This window comes from Chinchilla lanigera, unplaced genomic scaffold (assembly GCF_000276665.1).
Source record: "Chinchilla lanigera isolate Chin_1 unplaced genomic scaffold, ChiLan1.0 scaffold00006, whole genome shotgun sequence".
Taxonomy (NCBI): domain Eukaryota; kingdom Metazoa; phylum Chordata; class Mammalia; order Rodentia; family Chinchillidae; genus Chinchilla; species Chinchilla lanigera.
The window spans coordinates 34,305,221-34,320,541 of record NW_004955407.1 but is presented as its reverse complement, the minus strand read 5'-3'; the positions used below and the strand labels follow the sequence as shown (position 1 = coordinate 34,320,541).

Below are 15,321 nucleotides of genomic sequence, written 5' to 3'. Positions count from 1 at the left end.
TAGCTAGTTGGGTATAGACTTCAGCAATGAATAGGACAGCTTTATGATGATATAAAAGAGAAAACTCAGGTCAGAGATGATGGATTCTTAGGGCAGGGGGAGAGGACGAGCCAGAGGTAACATGAGCTAGGCATGAACAATGAGGTGTACAGTCTGCTGAGGGGACTTGGGGTATCTCCTGAGATCGGTGTGGGGCACAGAGAGTCTTAGGGAAGGAATGATGCTACAGGTTATACAGGTCCTGGTTATGAAAGCTTAGCGTGCAGACAAGAAGGAATTTGGAGGCAGGGGGCAATTGCCCAAGTTTATGCATGGTTATTCCCATAATGTCTTAAAGGGACTTCTTTCTCATCTAAAAACTATCATCAACAAATGAAACTAAAGACATCTAAATTGTGAATAAAACATAATAAACCTGATTATGAAGGTATATTTCAAAATTTGCACATCTATAATTGTAATGGGCTTCAAAGTAGTGGGGATTCAGGAAACCACTCCAACAGCACCGTTATTACAGTATGGTAAACATCTGTGGATCTGCTCCTTTGAAATGACTCTCAGAGTCAATTATTGGTTGTGCAAGTAAAACATTGTTCTTTTAGGTTGCAGCTCATTTTTGACCAAGACAACTATTACCAGGCTTCGCTAGCCATTTTATTACTATTCTTGGTCTTAAACGGCTTCTGGCTATTTCTAAAACTCAAACCCATCACTTGTCTTCCAGATATTGTGGATATTTTCAAGAATGTGCCCCACGCTGTGCATTCTGACTGGATACTGAGAATTTCAGGCTTGCTAGAAAAGAATATAGAGTTGCAAGATGACTAGATTATAGGAAATATTATCAGGCTGCAACCATGTGTATAATCTGTGTTCACACAGTCGCCTTCAATGTGAGTCACACGTAGTTAAAAAGAAAAACAAAGGAAAGCGCTGCTTGGTGCTGTAATGATGTCGGGTAGCAGGCCCCTTTATGCCTGAGCCTGCTCCATGACCCCCAAGGACAGCCAAAACCAAGAGTGGCGCTAACTCTAAGGTACAGCCTTTTGTACCCTAACAAGCACTTATCAGTCACCGGGCAGTAACTTTTACAGTTTGAGACGTGATGGTCAAACTAGCCTGAATTTCTTTTCCCTTCTCACAATTTAGTCTTACTGTAGATCTTAGCAAACTCAGCATATAATTCCTTTCCTTCCTTATTGAGTAAAGAATTTTTACCTTTTGCTTAAAGGGACTATTACATGATTTCTCTTTAGTGTATCTAAATTGCTGACACGGCTATTTTGGGGCTTTGGCACCATTATGAAGTTTTTGTTTTTGTTTTTGTTTTTGTTTTTGTTTTCCCTTAAAAAAAAAGGTTACTTGAATCCAAGCACTGTAATAACCACCACAGTTGATATGATAACGAAGACAACTATTATGTGATGAATGGGCAGGTAGTCTATACAGGGTGGACACAGTGAACAGAGGGATGATTCACATTCCAAGAGGGAGGCAGGATGGTGTGAGATTTTGTCAGATCATTCGGAACAATGTGCAATTTAAAACTTATGAACTGTTTATTTCAGGAATTTTACATTTAACATTTTCAGACGGGAGGTGACCACACACTCCTATAACTAGAATGACAAAAGTGTGGAGAGAACAATAATGTACTACCTTTAGGGTAAAAACTTAAAGCTATATAACTGAAACTCACTGTTTGAGAAATTAAAGGAATAAGATGCAGAAAATAAATTAAAATTCTGAAAAGTCTTTTGGAGAATGATCAGAGATCCATTTTTACCCCAGATATACCCTAATTTAAACAGCAAGTGGATAAATACCTTGTGTTGGTCAGAGCATGGGCTAGACTGCTGTAACACACTATGAATTTGGGGTCTTAAATAAGATAGAATTGTGTTTCTCTTTTTCAAGATGTCTCAGTAGGCCAGCATAGCATCTTCACCATCAAGTAGCCAGGTCTCTTGTACTCTGCTAAGTTACTTTCTGTAACCCCTGGTTCTTATCTCACGGTTCAAACTGGCTATTCCAGCACCAAACACCACATCCACATTCCGGCTCGCAGAAAGGGAGGATATGGACTACAAACATGTACTGATTCTCCTTAAAGACAGGGTCTGAAACTTGCCAGCAGCACTTCTGCTCACAACCCATTGACCAGAACCTAAGCAAAAATGGAGATGCGTAGGCTCTAAGGGAGGCTGGCAAATGCAGTCCCTAGTTGTGCAGCCATGTGCTAGGGGAAGTATTTACTTGGTTACTGATTCATATTTACTTAATACATGTGTGTTTTTACACTTAGAATAAACAGTCTATATCACTTGTGAACTATATAAATGTTTCATATAGCATAGGCATATACGATAAAACATGCTGAGTTTAGTATATAATTTTTTGTAGAAGTGGTCATTGATACCCCAAAATTCCTCATCACCACATATGCTGCTCTTGTTCTCTTGCACGTATCCTCCTTTGCCAACCCACTCCCCAGCAGCCCCTTGTGAACCTAGCAGTGTTGAAGGGTTCCTCAGGCCCGCCCTTCCCCATGCTCAGGCTCAGGTCCCTCAGTCCAGGTGCATCTATGGCTGTGACAGCCACAGGCAGCCCTTCACCCCCTACCTGCAGCTGCAGCCCTGGCCTGGTGCCCTCACCCCACCCTCTGGGAGGAGAAACAAGAAGGAGAAGGGAAACCCTTTGTGAGCAGGCGGAGACCTGCCTGCCTCCTCTTCCTCCTCCAGGCCAACACGCACACTCGGGCTTGCAGAAGTTCATCTCAGCACAGCTGACTGCTCAGTTCCAGGAACTGTGCAAGCTAGGAGTTAAACATGCATAGCATTCAACATGAAGTTATGTAAATTTGGAATTCTCAAAACTCATCCCTGCCTGTTTATCTCACAAGCACTTACAGTTACCTGTGCTCTGAGACTGCTTATGTCTCTCCCTAAGGGGTGGACATCCTGGGTCAAGGTTTCCTGGGATAGGAACTGTGTAATGCTCACACCGATTGCTAAAATCTGCAAGCACCACAACTTCAGGCTTTCAAAAAAGAGTGATGATAATGTGTATTTTTTCCTATTAAGTTTATTAAATAAAACCTCATTTCTATCTGTCTGTTTCCTATCATCTATCTTTTATTTTGCTTTAAATTATTTATACTTTGGGTTTCTCCTAGAGGCCTCCCGGGCCAAGCCAGGCTTTAGACTTTGCAGAAGCAGCACACATGAAGCTGGGCGTGCAGAGGGCACGGCTGAGTGCTGGGCTGGGTGTACCAGTCTGAATTAATCTGAGCCTGTCTAAGACAGGTGGTTGGTAGAACTTCATCCTGAAACTGGAAGACACTCATGGACACTTCTGAGCGGGAAGTATTGTGGTGAAATTATTCCCTGCCTCCTTTAGTCCCCACAGAAAACCAAATTGCCTTTTTGCAAACCATGGTTGACCCAGAGTCCTTGGAGAGCCAGCCTTGGCCTGAATCCTAGGGCTCCAAAAGGATTAAGATAAATCTCATCGCCAAGAGGTTCTCGGTCTCTGGCAGAGCAGGTCGGGCACTGCACAAAGGCACCCAGCTGAGGGCAGAGTGGACACTGACATACAGCCTGAGCTGCACTTGTCAAATCAAGAGTCCCAGAAGGTGTGACTCCCCCAAGGAAGGGGATCCTTTTTCAAAAAAAAGACACTGTCCACACACCAAGCCGTGTACCCACAGAGCTGGGTATATACACTCAGAGTGCATTATGTAATTCTCGCCCAGGAAGTGGCAATTTGGATAGAAGATCACCCTAATAAAATCATCTAAGGTCCCCCTAATACAGCATGCTCGGCAGGCCTAGAGGAGGGGTGTGTGCAAAGGTCGTGTGTGAGGTGTGTGTGAGTGTGCCAGGGCTTCCTACCCAAGCAGCGCACACTGGGCGCTCACCAGCAGGAGCTGTTGTCCCTCACCGCACAGAGGTCAGGGTGCCAGCAGGACCGGCTCCTGGTGAGGGCTTCGAGGATGGAACCTCACTCCTGGGCTTGTGTGTGATCAGCTTCTGCCTGCACCCTCACACCATCTCCCTCTGTCCTAGTCTGTACCCAAATCTCCTCTTCTCATGAGCAGACCAGTCATGCTGGGTCTGGGCCCAGCCTGTTGGCCTCAGTTTACCTTAATTTCCCTATAAAGATCTGTCTCCAAATAAGACCACATTCTGAGATACTGGGGTCTGGACTATGGCATATGGATTTTGAGGGAGACACAATCCAGCCACCAGCAGCACACTGTGTTACCCATGACATTCACTGATTTAACGTGACCATGACAAATGCCTGTCCACACCTGAGCCTGTGTGCTACCCCATCCGGTGGCCCTCGCCTCCGCCTCCTTCAGAGCAGAAATAGCCCCTGGGTGAGAGGAGAGCAAGGGCCTGCACCACTTGTCTCAGGGCCGCGTCTTCATCTTTGGGGGAAGATAAAACTATTTCCAGCTGTGATTTTGGAGTCAGAGGACACCCTTGTGTCCCCACAGCACCTGCCCTTCCAAGTCAAATGGAAACTTCTGCAGTTTAGTTGGAGACTCTCTCTCTCCATTGTGGGCATTTGTGCCCAGTGGGAACACCTCAGAAATCCTTCCTGAAAAGATTATTATGATGAAAGCAAAATGGATCTGGGAGGCTGAGGCAGGAGGATTGCAAGTTTGAGCCTCGCTTGGGCAACTTAGTGACTTAGTGAGACCCTGTTTCAAAATAAAAGACAGAATAAAATAAAAGGGACTGAGCACAGAGCTCAGTGAGAAGGTCCTGGGTTCAATCCCCAGCCTTGGGAAAGGGGAGGATCACAGACTTCCCTGGGCCTGGAACAGACCCAGAGTGATTCACAGCACAACACCCCGCCTCAACCCCGTTCTTTAGCTCAGCTGCTTCCAGCCCAGCTAGGGGAAGTAACTTGTCCAAAGTCACACAGGACAGCGTCAGAACCAGACCTCAGGTATCCCCATTTCCAATTCAGAGTCCTCGCACCTCTCACAGCTGGTCCTGGCATCATCTTAGGTGTTTTCCAACCATTCAGACACGGGTGAGACTGAACCCAAACCTTCACCAAAGCCTGCCGCTCTGACCATGTGCGTATGTGTGCTCCCCAAGCCTGTCCCCCCTGTGAGCTCCTGTAGTTGGCTCGAAGCTTCATATTTTCATCCCTAACAAACCAGGCAGAGTCTGAGAGTTATGTAAGTGTGAGATCCATCTGTGCCGATGTTTCTGAGTACTCCAAGACTCAGCTTCTGAAGTCTGTGACCTCAAACCCAGAAAAGACCGGCCGTGTCCTTGTGGAAGGCCGTCCATGCTCCGCGGGGAGGGAGGGCTGAGGAGTGGGAGAGGAAGCTGATGCAATTGCTGCTCAGCTCGTCTCACCTCCCCCTGGAATCCCAGGCACAGGCAGCCTTCTCCATCTGCCCCCTCCCCACCCTCGCCCCTTCATTCTTCACCTTCCCCTGTGAAACCCCCCACTCCACTTCTCCCAGCACCTGCTCGCTGGCACTCTCTCCCTCTCTTTTTTGAGCTGCATGGCACCTTGTGCCCTGGCCATGGGCCCTTGGCATATCCCCCCAGCACAGAATGAGCACAAATTTTAAGGCCCAGTGATCTCAGTGCAACAGCATACCTGGGGGATCCCCAGGTGAGAGGTGACAGAGGAATTCTTCGTGGCAGGGAACCTGGAATAGTGGTAGGAAATCTTCAGGAATTTCTGTCTTGGTCCCTTTACTCCTACCTCTCTAGGCCCTAGAAATCAGGTTCTGAGAAGACCTTTCACAGTGGGTCATAGGTCTGGAATTTCCGTGGTGGTTTATCTGGTCCCCACGGTAGAGGGTGTTAGAGGCCAGTGTGCAGACACAAAACATCACTTCTGGTGACCAGGACTAGAAACCTCATCACAGAAGTTGACCGGGCAAGTCGGCTGCCTGCCAGGAGTGTGCACAGAGAGCGGGATGCAAAGGAGCATTTACGGATCACTTATGCTATTCCAAACCCTGCACTACAAGTGTTTCACGTGCATTACCTCTCGTTGATTTCATAGGAACCCTAGCGGGCAAGCACTGTCCTTGTTTACCAAAGACAACACTGAGATTCAGGTAAGTGAACAGGTCACTCCAGGTTGAGAGCCAGGAATTCAGCCTTCATCTTTACGACTCCTGCGTGCATGCTGATTTATACCACGCTCTGCAGCCCAACAGCAATGACACACATGACCAAATGCGCATGAGGTCCGTGTGGTTGTTTTATTTGATTGCAGTAGTGCACTCTGTTCGCCTGGACACCAGATCACAGCTTGGGAAATCTCCCAAGGGTCCAGCAATGGGAAAGGTCAAGTTTGTGATGCTAGGTGCACTAAAAACAAGTCCTGGTCTGTGACTTTGTCTAGAATGGCCCTTGAGTGTGGTGAACTACATACCCATTGCTCTCCATCTGCCAGCCAAGATGGCACTGCCCTTTAAAGTACACTGCCTGCTCCCGGGGATGACCACAGAGCGAAGTGGCCAGACTGGAACAAGTATAGCGGAAGTGCCCACCTCTTTATATACTCACTGGTAAGTTAGTTGCTTGGAGCTTCAGAACAATGTTCTACTAAAATGAGGTTGTCTGTGGCCATCACGGTGGTGGACTGACCCATTATGGTTTGTTTTGCCCACCGCATGCAAGTGCTAAGTGAACCCTGCCAGAAAGGACTTTATTTCAGAGGAGAGAGGAGCAGTCACTCCCTGATGCCAACATAGGCAAATAGTAAAATAAGTGCTGTTGCCTTTCTTCCACCTCTTTCCTCCTCTGCTTCTCTCCCTGTTTGGGCTTCTTCCCAAGGCCCTCTCAGTGTCCTGATTCCCACCCTGGGACACACTTCCCAGGCCTTCCAAGGAAGGAACATTCCAGAGTGTTCTACCACCTTCTTCATGACCAAATAAGACACTGATTGTGGCCCACATATTAGGCAGGTTGGGATGAGACTGCTTGGACACAGGGATTTTTTTTCTCATTTGAAACAGTGCCTTTGACAATGGACACATTTTTTCCAGTGATAAAATCTTCCTGGCAAAGGGATACTTACTCCAATGTTGTTTCATGTTTTATCTTGATCCTCAACTAACCAGATTTGGGGGCCTGGCACAATTACCTTGCCTTACTGGGCTCATATGTCACATGGGATAATGGGGCTTTACACTAGTGGCCTTTCTTGTAGAATTGACCTCAAAACACTGGTTCCTGAGATGCTTACAGTCGATGTGTTCTCACTGCCCTCAAAGCCCCATCTGGCAGTGCCCAGGCTCCTTCATATGTTAAAGGTTCTGAGAAGCTCTGCAGTGATGAAGTCTTTCCCCTTCTGTTTGCCTCTGTCCCTCGTATCTATTTAAGGATGAACCCTTACCCTCTGTGTTTTTGGTAGTAGTATCTATTAATACCCCTAGGCATACAAATTAATATTCCCTGAACAGATAGCATCTAAGGACATTTGATTTGTAATCCTCCCACTTGGAAATAAATCTCAAGTTTATTGAACATCTTCAGAGAAGTGGGGAAGAAAATCTTCCTTTGAGAGTTGATTGACTTTTGAATGGTGTTACGATTTACTTGGATCTGAGAGTAGATCAGAAAATGAATTAAACAAAACTGAGGACTATTGCTAATATGATCAGTGCCTTGTGGCACATAAGCTGCCTCTGAAAGGACATAGGAGGTGAGTTTCCGAAGTGGCCTGGACGGCAGTGACTTTGCCTTCACACTCAAGGCAGCCCCTGGTTGCTGCCAGAGGGAAACCCGCCTCATTGTCGTGTGTCCAAGGATGGACTGCATCCACGCAACGACCAGACTCCACCACAGAGGGAAGCCGTGATGAGAGAGCCGAGGCAGATCTGGGTCTGAATGAAGCCTACATCTGCGTGGCAAGGCCGCACATGGGGGAGTCAGGTGGAGGTTTGGTTTTGAGACTGATGTTTGCCTCGCACAAGTTGGGGCACAGACGTACCTCAGGAGACCTGGATAATTGTTTCTGCTTCCTGCCCTGCAGTGACCGCACCTGGCTTTATTCCCTGCAGAGCTCAGGGCCAAGGCCTTGTGTAGGGGACCCTGGGATCTGGCTCTAGGTGGACGTTCTGTGCCCTTCAGAGCCCCACCTCGGTGACTCACACGGTCACCTCAAAGAGGCTCCTCTCTTGGCCTCAGAGAGCACTCCCAGGCCACCCTCCCTTTCTCAGTCTCTGCGTCCTTCTCTCCTACACTGCTCTGCTTCCCTGCCTAACTAGGGCCCCACTTTGGGTCCCTATCCCGTGCTCTTCCCCTCCCTTATCTCTTTATTCAATGACCATCTACCCTGAGGCTGACACTTCTACCACCCTGCACCAGCTCCAACTCAGAAGGAGCGTGGAGGAGTCAACTAATTATGCAACTGCGCAATTCCAGAGTCACACGTCCTCGGCGTTGTTCTTGACCTTGAGACAGCCCCTTCTCTCCCTCGCTGTCTCTTCCAGATGTGGGTTCCCCTCCCCCTCCACTACTCCTGCCTTCTCAGAGCACGACCATCCCTGCCCTCCTCCCCTGCACGCTCCTCCCCTCCACTCCTCCTGCTATACCCTCCCACCTACACATCCAAACTCCCCATGAGCTTATCCCTGAAAACATGCAGCTCTAAATACACATGACGCTCCCGTGCTAACAGCATGCACTCCTGTAGTGCCCCAGCTTGACGCTTTCCGTATCCCAACCACTTGCACCCTCACAGAACCCTTTGCATTAGTGGTGATCGTGATCCCATTGTCCAGGTGAGGACAATGACATGCAGAGTGATTGAGAAACTTGCTAGGGTGTCACTGCTGGGAAACAGCAGAGCTGGTGAACCCAGCTGGACTGGCTTCAGAGTCTGTGATGTTTTAAATATAGTTTCTTTTTCTGTTGGTATGTGTCTGGTGCACAGTAACTGCATTCATCTCGGGGAAGTGGTCCACATACAAATTGCATTTTAATGACTTCAGAGTCTACGCGTGCCCGCTCCATGGTGCTGTCTTTCCTGCGTTAGCAGTTTTTGCTCCTTCTTCTCCAAATCTGTCAAGAGCTGAGTGCAGGCTCCTCCTCATGTCATCAGCCCAACCAGGACCATAGGCTGTGGGGAGTGTGTGGCAGGATCTTTCACCTAGACCTTGCAGGATGCTCTCAAGAAGAGGACAGGGTCCCTGGCTCCAGCTCTGATGGGAGAATCAGCATGAAGCTGATAAGAGAAAGACCCGTAAGCCACAGTCAGGCAGCTTCAGTGCGGTAAGGAAGCCGGCAGGGTGGTGCAGGCCTGTGATCCAAGCACTTGGGGAGACTGAGGCAGAAGGTTCTCAAGTTCTTAGCAACTCAACAGGAACCTGTCTCAAAATAAAAAATGAAACAGGAGTAGATATAGTTCAGTGCAAAGGTCTTGGGTTCAAAAGAGAACAAACAAGTGCTGGGATATAGCTGCACAAGAGCTGAGGATTTGGACCACACAGAGAACAAAGGAGTTTCCTCTCCCAAAAGGGAGTGCGTGGCCCATCCATGCCCAAAAAGCAGAGCTGACGGGATGCCCTGGCAGTGCTCAAGGAGGGGTCTCCAGTTTGCTAACATGGATCCTTGATATCAAAAGCATACATTGTATAAATGATCGGGCAAGTGTGCTTTCCACTGGCTCTCCTGCTTTACCACCGGAGAGTTCTCCATTTAAAAGACCACTGAGGGGATGAGGACAGAACCATAACACACATGTCCTACTTGACCTTCTCGGAAACTGGAGGTAAACTGAGCAAGGGGGACTAACTCTTTCCTATGGTGATTATGGACTGTGCCCAAGTCTGCTGAGATGATAGTGTCCTCTGCAGGCTAGGAGAACTCCTGATAATGTGTATATACCTCGAGGTCTCCTCACCTGAGCAGGGGCAACACCTGGGCAGGAGTTGTCACTGGGTGAGTCAGTAGCTGCAGGAGGCTGAAGATAGGGACCAGTTGTGTACAGCGTGCAGAATGAAAACCATGCTTAGTTGCTGGGTAGGAGTATCCATTTACATTACGTTATAAAGGAGAGTGCAGCTAACTCTGGTTAATCAACATGTTGATCTTTTTAAATAATGTTTACTTTCTTCTGTCCAATGTAAAATTTCACTGACGAAATCTTCAAAAATCAAAATTAAAGAAATTAACATTATCCATAATCCCACTGGTTAGCCTGTCTCCTGTTAACATTATGGTTGGCTTTTCTCTATAATTTTGAAATGTAATTTAACTTGGCATCATACTTAAAGTATTACTTTGTAAACTATTTTTGTCTCTTAAAAATATTGTTTTCAGACCATTAAAATCCTATTCTAGCCAGGCATGGTGGTACCCACCTTTCATCCCTGCTACTCAAAAGACTGAAGTAGAAGGATGCAAATTAGAGGCCATCCTGGGCAACTTCACAAGATTCTGTCTCAAAATTAAAGAAAAAAGGGTGGGGTATACCTCAGTATGTGTAAGACCCTAGGTTCAGTCCCTAGTACCACAGAGAGAGGGGGTCAAAGCAGGAAAGAAAGAAAGAAAGAAAGAAAGAAAGAAAGAAAGAAAGAAAGAAAGAAAGAAAGAAAGAAAGAAAGAAAGAAAGAAAGAAGAAAGAAAGAAGAAAGAGAGAAAATAAAAGGAAGGAAGTAAAAGAACAAAAAAAAGAAAGAGAAGGAAGGAAGAGAAAGAAAAGAGAGATGGAAATAGAGAATAATATTCTAAAATGTATTGATTGCATAAATTTCCATAGCTCTGTAGTTTACCTAACCAGCCTTAAAACATTGATAACTTAGGTTATTTTTAACATTTCTCCATAATAACTAATGCTTTAATCCACATCTCTGAACATAATCACCTTGGGACACATTTCTGATTATCACCATAAAATGAGCTACTGTAGATGGAAATGCTATGTCAAAGGCTGCAAACATTGGAAAGAGTTTTCATACTTTCTCTAGAAAGGTCATGCTAATCTCTGTTCTGATCTGCAGTGCATGAAAGAGACACTACCTGTACTTTACTTTCTTCTTCTTAAATTGTAATCCGTCTTCAGTTTGTGACTGAGGGTTTTTAATAAACTCCACTCTGAAGTATCATCCATCCGTACCTCGTTTCAACTTCACAGAGTCATGCTTTCATGGTCATTCATTTTTTGTGGACTTACAAAAAGCATATAACACATAAAATCCATTGATATTAACTTAGAAGCTAAATATACATATTGTATTGTAAATGTGTTTATTTATTTAAAATACCTAAGAATTAGTCTCCTTTAGGCTAGGTTTTATAGCACACCAATGCCAGCTCTCAAATATGTTGCCCAGTCTGGATCTCTCTGCTCTGCAATGCAGGACTGAAAATTGAACTCCATGTGTAGACTACCAAAATAATTTCATTGGTTTGCAAGCACCAACAGCTAAAGAAAAGGCAGGATATTTTACAAGAGGGAAATGATGGAAATGAGTATATTAATATGGGGAGGGTGTGGTTGCAAATCCCCTAGACTATGGACATTTGTATTCTTCATTCATGACCAGGACTACTTTTTACATCAGGGGTCAGCAAATGATAAACCATGGGCAGAATCTACCCAATGCCCTGACTTCATAAGTTGATGTTTTATTGGAGTACAATCTTAGCTTTTATTCATGTATTTTCTAGGGCTGCTTTCTCACCCCAAACGACTTGAGTATTTTTAAGCAGACCTTGTTCACAAAACCTAAAGTATTTATTGTTCAGCCTTTCACTGAAAACCTTACTGACTGCCAATTCATATTCCCCACTGGGTATCCAAGGCCCTTTCACTAAGGATCACTCTATCCTCCTTAGTATCCTGTGAAAGAGCAAGCATTGCTCTTCTCTCAGCATGGACAGGTGTACATGAATCTCTTCAGAGTTAAACAACTGCCCAAGCTCGGTTTCTGTGAGAAGCAGCTGAAGTTTACAGTTAGATTTTTACACCCAAACGTGGAATTTCTTTCTTTCTGTACATAAAGGCCATATACTATCCTCCTTCTTTCATCTTTCCTTACCAGCTTTCCATGTGTATCATCTCCTTCCAAATCTTTCTCATAGAATTTTTTCTATGGTAACTCAAATATGGAAGTGACACCGATGCATTCAGGTAGATCCTATACATAGCTATGCATACAGAAACGTAAACATATGGATCGCCTATTGTAGTTAATTTGAGTTACAGATATATGAAGAGTTGATACTACTAAAAAGGATATCAATCTTTCTTCAGAAAGTCAATCTTTCTTCAGTGATTCAATAACTTAAATCATTTTTGGAAATACCTGAGAGTCATCACGTAAAAATATAGTTAAGTCCTTGATTTCTGAATGAATTCCATTCCAGGAGGACATTTGCAAGTCAGATTCATTCATAATCAGACAGGTTGAATCTTATAGAGTACACCTGTAAATATTACACAATACACCTATGAAAGTTCACAGCTTGAATATTCATAAGCTGGGAACTTCCTGTATTCCCTTAGAGTGGCCAAGAATTTTTTTTTTCTATTTTAAAGATAAAAGGAGGGAAACATTAACAGACATACAACATTTTACAACATATCACAAGCACAATACAGACAATACAGAGTTACAAACAAAGTGGTAGGGAATTAACAATGGTGGTTGTATTACATATTGATATCTTCAAAGTGGCTTCTCATAAAAACAGATATAGACATGCAATACTGGTCAACCAAAGACTCATTGACAGTTTCTTTCAGCATAGAAATAGAAGACAGAAGAACAACCATGTTAACTATCCTGTGTATACATACATATAAAATTTCTCCTTCTTTCCCTTCTCTTTTCCAACATCCCAGAAGCCCTTTACTCTTCAGTGGTTTCCTATCATTTCACAGTGTCTATCATACCTCCGAGTTTAAATTAACTCTTTCAAGTTTTACACTAGTGACACAATGTGGTGCTTGCACATGTATGTTTGATTTATTTCACTTATGAGTATGGTCTCTAGTTGTGACCATTTAAATATAAAGGCCTCAAGTTTATCTTTCTTTATAGCTGAGTAATATTCCATTCTATAAAAGTACTACAATTTTCTTATCCAATTCTCGGTGGATGGACATTTGGGTTGCTTCCACATTTTAGCAATTACAAATTGTGCTGCTGTGAACATAGGTGCACATATATCACTGTGATATGATGTTTTTAGATCTTCTGGGAAAATACCCAGCAGGGGGATAGCTGGGTTGAATGGGACCTCTAGACCTAGTTTTTGGAGGAATCTCCAAACTGATTTCCACAGTGGTTTCACCAGTCTGCATTCCCACCAGCAGTGGAGAAGGGTTCCTATTTCTCCACAGCCTCGCCAGCATTTGTTATTGGTTGATTTCTTAATGCTAGCCATTCTTACTGGGGTAAGGTGGAATCTTAGTGTTGTTTTAATTTGCATTTCTCGAATGACTAATGATGTTGAACATTTTCTCATATATTTATTTGCCATTTGTATCTCCTTGTCTGAGAAATGTGTATTCATCTCAGCTGCCCATTTTTGGATTGGGTCTTTGAATTTGGAGGGGCTGAAATTTTTTAATTCTTTATATGTTCTAGATAAAGAGTGGCCCAGAATTATAAGAGGGGGAGATTATTCTGAAACCTCAATAAATTAGCAATAGCCCTTAAAAGTGACCTTTTAAAAGGCAAAAAAATTCCCTATTGCAAGTTTATTAATATTTCACTTTGTTTTCTCTCATACAACTGCAGAAAAGGAAAAAGAATGTAGGTATTTGAGCATTTAAGTTGTCAGACTTGATAAATAAGAATGTTTCCTGGAGATTTCATCATCAACACCTAAACTATAAGTCCCATGCAAAACGTGGAGACACACACACAAATAATACATGCACATGTCAACCAATTTTTTAAACCTCACTATTAAATTTGAACCTCATGTTAGGTATGGGGGATTAAGCTAAAGATCATATTTACTTTAGCAAACTATTTTTTAAAAAACACCCTAATACAAAGTTTGTTTCTGACCAGCTCCCTCCTTAATCCCATAGCACCTGCCAGGAAACATCCAATAACCCATTCTTTAGGTCAGAGAAAAAACATACAAAAGAGAAAGCCGGGCTGGAATGACTCATGTTACAAGCCAGCTGCTTTCCAGAATCCGTTAAGCTTTAGGGTCCAGATCTCTTTTTGTGGCTTTCTACAGACTTTATTTGAACAGAGAAATTACGACAGCACTGCCCACATAAAAGCCAAGGAGAGAAGCTGGCTAGGGTAGAGACGATGCCCCCAATACTACTATACTTTAAAATAAAATGGTAATTAGCAAGAATTCTTTTTCTGTTTCATGGTCATAAATGCTTTTCTGATCCCACTCACTGCTGAGATGATGAAACTTCTCTGCGATGGACTCCATTTGACGATCAGCAGAGCACTTTTCCATGGGCAATGGCTCTGGAGGACGCTGAGACCTCAGCTGGCACTTTTGATTGATGTAGGTTTATCCTTTACCTTCCTCTGCTTCTTTTGACCAGTGTCAAGCTGTGTTAGGTTCTCCTTTCCTACTTCAGCCCACTGAGGGTTCAGTCCACATTGTCCAGGATATAGTAACATGCTCATTAACAGCAAAGAGCAGTGCCTGGTCCAAGGAGGGAAGGGTGCCGTCATCCCAAGTGACAACTCCCATGTATTAGAGTGGCATCGATGCCTCAGCTCATGGCTGCCACGATGCCTCAGAGCCAGGGCCCGAAGAGGCATCTCCATGGGAAAGGTGGTAGGGTCCTCTGGGCGTGTGTAGGATGGGCTCGGGGTTGGATAAAGGCTTGACAAGATGAAATGTCAATTCCATTCCTGGGCTTCTTGAAGGCCTGAGATCACTGCTTATGTAGGACTCAAATGCCCTACATGGGAGGGTATGACTGGCCATCTTTTACATTTCTCCTGAAAAGTCATTTAACAAATTTAATTAACCTTAATTCTCTATCACGTAGAGTTCCTGCAGCTGGGAATAAAACCTCCAAGCTACAACCAGAGATACACATTTTCGCCACTAACAAAGGATGTGCCTTCTGTGACATGCAGTCCTAAGGCACATAGCTCATGGTTCATCGGTGCTTTGGGCTTCTGCTTATTTAAACATCAAGATAGAAGAGCTGATGAATAGAAATTTGATTAGCATTAAATTCCCGGTGGTGGTTGTTACTACCCTAAATCTATGATATTGAGGTTTTATTTTTAAATAATTCTCCTAAAGTTTATGGTATAATAATGCTTTGCTCTTCATGTAAATATAGGGGGAAAACACCTTGAAACCAGAACATACAGTA

The 15,321-nt window shown here is 44.3% G+C and overlaps 1 protein-coding gene across 2 annotated transcripts in view; it reads left to right on the top strand.

Annotated features, from left to right (window-relative positions):
- Positions 1 to 15,321, top strand: part of Runx1 (runt-related transcription factor 1) — a 234,005-nt gene that overhangs the window by 22,116 nt on the left and 196,568 nt on the right. The gene's annotated exons all lie outside the window — the stretch shown is intronic.